Consider the following 9,943-nt stretch of genomic DNA (forward strand, 5'->3'; position numbering starts at 1 on the left):
AATAGAACAATTATTACAAAGATATGATGTCTGTATGTATTATTAAGTTGATGGTGTATGACTAGAATGTCACAAATGCCTGACTAGGGTGTTATGAGGGCATGACTGGGGTGTTAGATGTAGACCTTATATATGTAGGTGTGATAGATACAATAGAACAATTATTACAAAGACATGATGTCTGTATGTATTATATAGTTGATTGTGTATGACTAGGATGTCACAAATGCCAGACTAGGATGTTACAAGGGCATGATTGGGGTGTTAGATGAAGGCATTATAAATGAATGTGTGATAGATACAATAGAACAATTATTAAAAAGATATGATGTCTGTATGTATTGCATAGTTGATTGTGTATGACTAGGATGTCACAAATGCCTGACTAGGGTGCTATGAGGGCATGACTGGGGTGTTAGATGTAGACCTTATACATGTAGGTGTGATAGATACAGTAGAACAATTATTACAAAGATATGTTGTCTGTATGTATTATATAGTTGATTGTGTATTACTAGAATGTTATAAATGCCTGACTAGGGTGTTACAAGGGCATGCCATGGATGTTAGAAAGGACATTATACATGTAGGTGTGATCGATACAGTAGAACAATTAATACAAAGATATGTTGTATGTATGTATTATAAAGTTGATTGTGTATGACTAGGATGTCACAAATGCCAGACTAGGGTGTTAGAAGGGCATGACTAGGGTGTTAGATAAAGACATTATAAATGAAGGTGTGATAGATACAATAGAACAATTATTACAAAGATATGATGTGTTAGATGTAGACCTTATATATGTAGTTGTGATAGATACAATAGAACAATTATTACAAAGATATGATGTCTGTATGTATTATAAAGTTGATTGTGTACGACTAGGATGTCACAAATGCCAGACTAGGATGTTACAAGGCCATGACTGGGGTGTTAGATGAAGACATTATAAATGAAGTTGTGATAGATACAATAGAACAATTATTACAAAGATATGATGTCTGTATGTATTGTATAGTTGATTGTGTATGACTAAGATGTCCTAAATGCCTGACTAGGGTGCTATGAGGGCTTGACTGGGGTGTTAGATGTAGACCTTATACATGTAGGTGTGATAGATACAGTTGAACAATTATTACAAAGATATATTGTTTGTATGTATTATACAGTTGATTGTGTATGACTAGAATGTCATAAATGCCTGACTAGGGTGTTACAAGGGCATGACTGGGTTGTTAGATGAAGACATTATAAATTAAGGTGTGATAGATACAATAGAACAATTATTACAAAGATATGATGTCTGTATGTATTATAAAGTTTATTGTGTATGACTAGGATGTCACAAATGCCAGACTAGGGTGTTACAAGAGCATGACTGGGGTGTTAGATGAAGACATTATAAATTAAGGTGTGATAGATACAATAGAACAATTATTACAAAGATATGATGTCTGTATGTATTATAAAGTTTATTGTGTATGGCTGGGATGTCAGAAATGCCAGACAAGGGGTTACAAGGGCATGAATGGGGTGTTAGATGAAGACATTATAAATGAAGGTGTGATAGATACAAAGAACAATTATTACAAAGATATGAAGTATGTATGTATTATATAGTTCATTGTGTATGACTAACTAGGGTGCTATGAGGGTATGACTGGGGTGTTAGATGTAGACCTTATATATGTAGGTGTGATAGATACAATAGAACACTTATTACAAAGATATGATGTCTGTATTAATTATAAAGTTGATTGTGTATGACTAGGATGATGTCACAGATACCAGACTAGGATGTTACAAGGGCATGACTGGGGTGTTAGATGAAGGTGTGATAGATACAATAGAACAATTATTACAAAGATATGTTGTCTCTATGCATGCTATGTATTGTATAGTTGATTGTGTATGACTAAGATGTCCCAACTGCCTGACTAGGGTGCTATGAGGGCATGACTGGGGTGTTAGATGTAGACCTTATACACGTAGGTGTGATAGATACAGTAGAACAATTATTACAAAGATATGTTGTCTGTTTTTATTATATAGTTGATGGTGTATGACTAGAATGTCATAAATGCCAGACTGGGGTGTTACAAGGGCATGACATGGGTGTTAGATAGGACATTATAAATGAAGGTGTGATAGATACAATAGAACAATTATTACAAAGATATGATGTCTGTACGTATTATATAGTGGATTGAGTATGGCTAGGATGTCACAAATGCCAGACAAGGGGGTTACAAGGGCATGAATGGGGTGTTAGATGAAGACATTATAAATGAAGGTGTGATAGATACAGAAGAACAATTATTACAAAGATATGTTGTCTGTTTGTATTATATAGTTGATTGTGTATGACTAGAATGTCACAAATGCCTGACTAGGGTGTTGCAAGGACATGACATGGGTGTTAGATATGACATTATATATAAAGGTGTGATAGATACAATGGAGCATTTATTATAAAGATATGATGTCTGTACGTATTATAAAGTTAATTGTGTATGACTAGGATGTCACAAATGCCAGACTAGGGTGTTACAAGGGCATGACTAGGATGTTAGATGAAGACATTATAAATGAAGGTGTGATAGATACAATAGAGCAATTATTACAAAGATATGATGTCTGTATGTATTATAAAGTTGATTGTGTACGACTAGGATGTCACAAATGCCAGACTAGGATGTTACAAGGGCATGACTGGGGTGTTAGATGAAGACATTATACATGAAGGTGTGATAGATACAATAGAACAATTATTACGAAGATATGATGTCTGTACGTATGGTATAGTTGATTGTGTATGACTAGGATGTCCCAACTGCCTGACTAGGGTGATATGAGGGCATGACTGGGGTGTTAGATGTAGATCTTATAGATGTAGGAGTGATAGATACAGTAGAACAATTATTACAAAGATGTGATGTCTGTACGAATTATAAAGTTGATTGTGTATGACTAGGATGTCACAAATGCCAGACTAGGGTGTTAATAGGGCATGACATGAGTGTTAGATAGGACATTATATATAAAGGTATGATAGATACAATAGAGCATTTATTATAAAGATATGAGGTCTGTACGTATTATAAAGTTGATTGTCTAGACTAGGATGTCACAAATGCCAGACTAGGGTGTTACAAGGGCATCACTGGGGTGTTAAATGAAGACATTAAAAATGAAGGTGTGATAGATACAATAGAACAATTATTACAAAGATATGATGTCTGTATGTATTGTATAGTTCATTGTGTATGACTAGGATGTCCCAAATGCCTAACTAGGGTGCTATGAGGGCATGACTGGGGTGTTAGATGTAGACATTATACATGTAGGTGTGATAGATACAGTAGAACAATTGTTACAAAGATATGATGTCTGTATGTATTATAAAGTTGATTGTGTATGGCTAGGATGTCACAAATGCCAGACAAGGGTGTTACAAGGGCATGACTGGGGTGTTAGATGAAGACATTATACATGAAGGTGTGATAGATACAATAGAACAATTATTACGAAGATATGATGTCTGTACGTATGGTATAGTTGATTGTGTATGACTAGGATGTCCCAACTGCCTGACTAGGGTGATATGAGGGCATGACTGGGGTGTTAGATGTAGATCTTATAGATGTAGGAGTGATAGATACAGTAGAACAATTATTACAAAGATGTGATGTCTGTACGAATTATAAAGTTGATTGTGTATGACTAGGATGTCACAAATGCCAGACTAGGGTGTTAATAGGGCATGACATGAGTGTTAGATAGGACATTATATATAAAGGTGTGATAGATACAATAGAGCATTTATTATAAAGATATGATGTCTGTACGTATTATAAAGTTGATTGTCTAGACTAGGATGTCACAAATGCCAGACTAGGGTGTTACAAGGGCATCACTGGGGTGTTAAATGAAGACATTAAAAATGAAGGTGTGATAGATACAATAGAACAATTATTACAAAGATATGATGTCTGTATGTATTGTATAGTTCATTGTGTATGACTAGGATGTCCCAAATGCCTAACTAGGGTGCTATGAGGGCATGACTGGGGTGTTAGATGTAGACATTATACATGTAGGTGTGATAGATACAGTAGAACAATTGTTACAAAGATATGATGTCTGTATGTATTATAAAGTTGATTGTGTATGGCTAGGATGTCACAAATGCCAGACAAGGGTGTTACAAGGGCATGACTGGGGTGTTAGATGAAGACATTATAAATGAAGGTGTGATAGATACAATAGAACAATTATTACAAAGATATGTTGTCTGTACGTATGGTATAGTTGATTGTGTATGACTAGGATGTCCCAACTGCCTGACTAGGGTGCTATGAGGGCATGACTGGGGTGTTAGATGTAGACCTTATACATGTAGGTGTGATAGATACAGTAGAACAATTATTACAAAGATATGTTGTCTGTATGTATTATATAGTTGATTGTGTATGACTAGAATGTCATAAATGCCAGACTAGGGTGTTAAAAGGTCATGACGTGTGTGTTAGATAGGACATTATATATAAAGGTGTGATAGATACAATTGAGCATTTATTATAAAGATATGATGTCTGTACGTATTATAAAGTTGATTGTGTATGACTAGGATGTCACAAATGCCAGACTAGGGTGTTACAAGGGCATGACATGGGTGTTAGATAGGACATTATATATAAACGGGTGATAGATACAATAGAACATTTATTACAAAGATATCATGTCTGTACGTATTATAAAGTTGATTGTGTATGACTAGGATGTCACAAATGCCAGACTAGGGTGTTACAAGGGCTTGACTAAGGTATTAGATGAAGACATTAAAAATGAAGGTGTGATAGATACAATAGAACAATTATTACAAAGATATGATGTCTGTATGTATTGTATAGTTCATTGTGTATGACTATGATGTCCCAAATGCCTAACTAGGGTGCTATGAGGGCATGACTGGGGTGTTAGATGTAGACCTTATACACGTAGGTGTGATAGATACAGTAGAACAATTATTACAAAGATATGATGTCTGCATGTATTATAAAGTTGATTGTGTATGGCTAGGATGTCACAAATGCCAGACAAGGGTGTTACAAGGGCATGACTTGGGTGTTAGATGAAGACATTATAAATGAAGGTGTGATAGATACAATAGAACAATTATTACAAAGATATGTTGTCTGGACGTATGGTATAGTTGATTGTGTATGACTAGGATGTCACAAATGCCAGACTAGGGTGTTAATAGGGCATGACATGAGTGTTAGATAGGACATTATATATAAAGGTGTGATAGATACAATAGAGCATTTATTATAAAGATATGAGGTCTGTACGTATTATAAAGTTGATTGTCTAGACTAGGATGTCACAAATGCCAGACTAGGGTGTTACAAGGGCATCACTGGGGTGTTAAATGAAGACATTAAAAATGAAGGTGTGATAGATACAATAGAACAATTATTACAAAGATATGATGTCTTTATGTATTGTATAGTTCATTGTGTATGACTAGGATGTCCAAAATGCCTAACTAGGGTGCTATGAGGGCATGACTAGGGTGTTAGATGTAGACATTATACATGTAGGTGTGATAGATACAGTAGAACAATTGTTACAAAGATATGATGTCTGTATGTATTATAAAGTTGATTGTGTATGGCTAGGATGTCACAAATGCCAGACAAGGGTGTTACAAGGGCATGACTGGGGTGTTAGATGAAGACATTATAAATGAAGGTGTGATAGATACAATAGAACAATTATTACAAAGATATGTTGTCTGTACGTATGGTATAGTTGATTGTGTATGACTAGGATGTCCCAACTGCCTGACTAGGGTGCTATGAGGGCATGACTGGGGTGTTAGATGTAGATCTTATACATGTAGGTGTGATAGATACAGTAGAACAATTATTACAAAGATATGTTGTCTGTATGTATTATATAGTTGATTGTGTATGACTAGAATGTCATAAATGCCAGACTAGGGTGTTACAAGGTCATGACGTGTGTGTTAGATAGGACATTATATATAAAGGTGTGATAGATACAATTGAGCATTCATTATAAAGATATGATGTCTGTACGTATTATAAAGTTGATTGTGTATGACTAGGATGTCACAAATGCCAGACTAGGGTGTTACAAGGGCATGACATGGGTGTTAGATAGGACATTATATATAAACGGGTGATAGATACAATAGAACATTTATTACAAAGATATCATGTCTGTACGTATTATAAAGTTGATTGTGTATGACTAGGATGTCACAAATGCCAGACTAGGGTGTTACAAGGGCTTGACTAAGGTATTTGATGAAGACATTAAAAATGAAGGTGTGATAGATACAATAGAACAATTATTACAAAGATATGATGTCTGTATGTATTGTATAGTTCATTGTGTATGAATAGGATGTCCCAAATGCCTAACTAGGGTGCTATGAGGGCATGACTGGGGTGTTAGATGTAGACCTTATACATGTAGGTGTGATAGATACAGTAGAACAATTATAACAAAGATATGATGTCTGCATGTATTATAAGTTGATTGTGTATGGCTAGGATGTCACAAATGCCAGACAAGGGTGTTACAAGGGCATGACTTGGGTGTTAGATGAAGACATTATAAATGAAGGTGTGATAGATACAATAGAACAATTATTACAAAGATATGTTGTCTGGACGTATGGTATAGTTGATTGTGTATGACTAGGATGTCCAAACTGCCTGACTAGGGTGCTATGAGGGCATGACTGGGGTGTTAGATGTAGACCTTATACATGTAGGTGTGATAGATACAGTAGAACAATTGTTACAAAGATATGATGTCTGTATGTATTATATAGTTGATTGTGTATGACTAGAATGTCATAAATGCCTGACTAGAGTGTTACAAGGGCATGACATGGGTGTTAGATAGGACATTATATATAAAGGTGTGATAGATACAATAGAGCATTTATTATAAAGATATGATGTCTGTACGTATTATAAAGTTGATTGTGTATGACTAGGATGTCACAAATGCCAGACTAGGGTGTTACAAGGGCATGACATGGGTGTTAGATAGGACATTATATATAAACGGGTGATAGATACAATAGAACATTTATTACAAAGATATCATGTCTGTACGTATTATAAAGTTGATTGTGTATGACTAGGATGTCACAAATGCCAGACTAGGGTGTTACAAGGGCTTGACTGGGATGTTAGATGAAGACATTAAAAAAGAAGGTGTGATAGATACAATAGAACAATTATTACAAAGATATGATGTATGTGCGTATGGTATAGTTGATTGTGTATGACTAGGATGTCCCAACTGCCTGACTAGGGTGCTATTAGGGCATGACTGGGGTGTCAGATGTTAACCTTATACATGTAGGTGTGATAGATACAGTAGAACAATTTTTACAAAGATATGTTGTCTGTATGTATTATATAGTTGATTGTGTATGACTAGGATGTCCCAACTGCCTGACTAGGGTGCTATGAGGGCATGAATGGGGTGTTAGATGCAGATCTTATACATGTAGGTGTGATAGATACAGTAGAGCAATTATTACAAAGATATGTTGTCTGTATGTATTATATAGTTGATTGTGTATGACTAGAATGTCATAAATGCCTGACTAGGGTGTTACAAGGGCATGACATGGGTGTTAGATAGGACATTATATATAAAGGTGTGATAGATACAATATTTTTAGATTATTCTATTTTTAGAACAACCAATACATTTATAAATTCCGTATAAGTCATCATTTCACCAAAGTAGGCACGGGGTTTAAGTATGCATTTCGCTGCATACATAAACTTTAACGATATATTTTTCTATGAAAAAAACTTATTTGTTCATTAAATTATGGTATTATCCTTAAAGGCTTTTACATTATCTTTCAGATGCACCAAAAATTAGCTCAATTGCGTTAATTTTTGTAAAATGCTGACACTTTGAAATTTGAAGATGTATATATGATGACCTATGCGCTTGCTTCAAACATATAACTTAAGAGTGCACAGTCTTTAATCATATATAATATATCTCAATTAAAGTGATATATATATTGCTTTTTATTTATGAAATAGATAAAGTGTAAAATACCTTTATTTTTGGTTAAATTATATAAAGCAACTTTCTTAGTTAAAAAAGATATATTTAATAAACCGATATATACGACTCGTTAAAAGGTCTTTTTTTCTAGCAATGAATCTCAATGTGTCATTTTCATCGTAGAGGCCTTGGATAACTTTAACATGTGCTTTTCAATAGAGTTCTTATATATATATTTAACTACTAGTATGCTGTATTCATTGTTGTAATGCACTGAAATATGGGCCTTTCCAAATTATTGTTATTGTGTTTGTGCCAATAAAATATTTGTATATTTGTATTTGTATATAAATAGGTGCTTTATTAAGCGTAAAACACGATAAACCACCATAAAAGCCTAGAAAAACCAACATAAAGGCAACTACCCATAAGAGTAAAAATCTTCCCCCAGCACCACCCAGGCATTTGTGTATATTACAGGTATAGCCCAAACAAATGCTTATAGTGTCTTTTACATGCCTGAATCTTTATTTATAATACAAAAATATGTGGACGTAGGCCAAATTTTTTTTAATCGACCCTACCCTCAATTTGGATAGCCAGACGCCAATATTGACCATACCAACCCCGGATCTTTTCACCCTAGTGACCAAACTGACCATATTATTGGTCTATACAAGGTGTCATTTTCATCATAAAGGCCTTGGCTAACATTAACATGTGTTTTCCAACATAAATAGGTGCTTCATTAAGCGGAAAACACGATAAATCATCATAAAAGCCTAGAAAACCAACATAAAGGCAACTACCCATAAGAGTGAACATCTTCCCCCAGCACCGCCCAGGCATACCATTGGTTATTTCGTGGCAGCCAGTTTTTATTATTGTCAGTGGAGGATGCCGGAGTGCCCAGAGAAAACCACCGACCTTTGATAGGAAAACTGACAATCCTAATCAATTAAGTAGGAAAGGTCCAGTGCCAAGTATTTCACGTATGATCAGGACGAAAGAGTACAATAGGTATATATCTGCATTGAAGGTCGGGATAATAGCATTATAACTGGGTACCTACCCCGGGTATCTACGGACACCCAATAAGTTGTTTCAGAGGTTATTCAAAATACACAGATTTGTATGGTAATCTCAAAGCATTAGGCATTAGATTTCACGTCTCCTAGCTTTCTAAATTCAATCATCACACACAGTCAAATTGACCACCCGCTCTAGCAATGGTTTGACTGCCGGTAAAAAACGGAAATTGTCACATTTCTATACCTCACTCACCATTGCAGTTTAAATTTGTTTACGAACAACATATACAAAAAGCGAATCTATAGCATGTAGCCATATGCGATCATGTCTTTTCAAAGGACACGGTAGATAAAAAGGCAGCAAAAATCATTGATGTATAGGGTATATAACTGGTAATCACAACATCAGATCACAACAAAGGTAGGCAGAGATCAGACATTGATGTATAGGGTATATAACTGGTAAATCACAATATCAGATCACACAAAGGTATTGAAACATGTTAAAACAAATTGTAATTTAAATAAAAGGTGGAAACTAAATATTGGAATTTCACCAAGGTACAGTGTTTCGATATATTTTTTTCTTCTTCATTGATTATATTTATTAATCAATTCATTAGTACCCTTTTAGCTCTACGTTACTTGTGACGTCATTCCTGGCTTTGTTGTGAGTATATCAGCACTGTTTCAATTCTTTATCTTCCCATACAAATTATTGTGGTAAGAAAAGTTAAAAAGGATAAAAACGTGTTTGAAAACGTACTATTTGTTTTATATCCAGAGGAGCAGATCAGTGGCAAACATTTCACCAGGAATTGTAATAA

The sequence above is a fragment of the Mytilus edulis genome, chromosome 11 (assembly GCF_963676685.1).
Source record: "Mytilus edulis chromosome 11, xbMytEdul2.2, whole genome shotgun sequence".
NCBI lineage: Eukaryota > Metazoa > Mollusca > Bivalvia > Mytilida > Mytilidae > Mytilus > Mytilus edulis.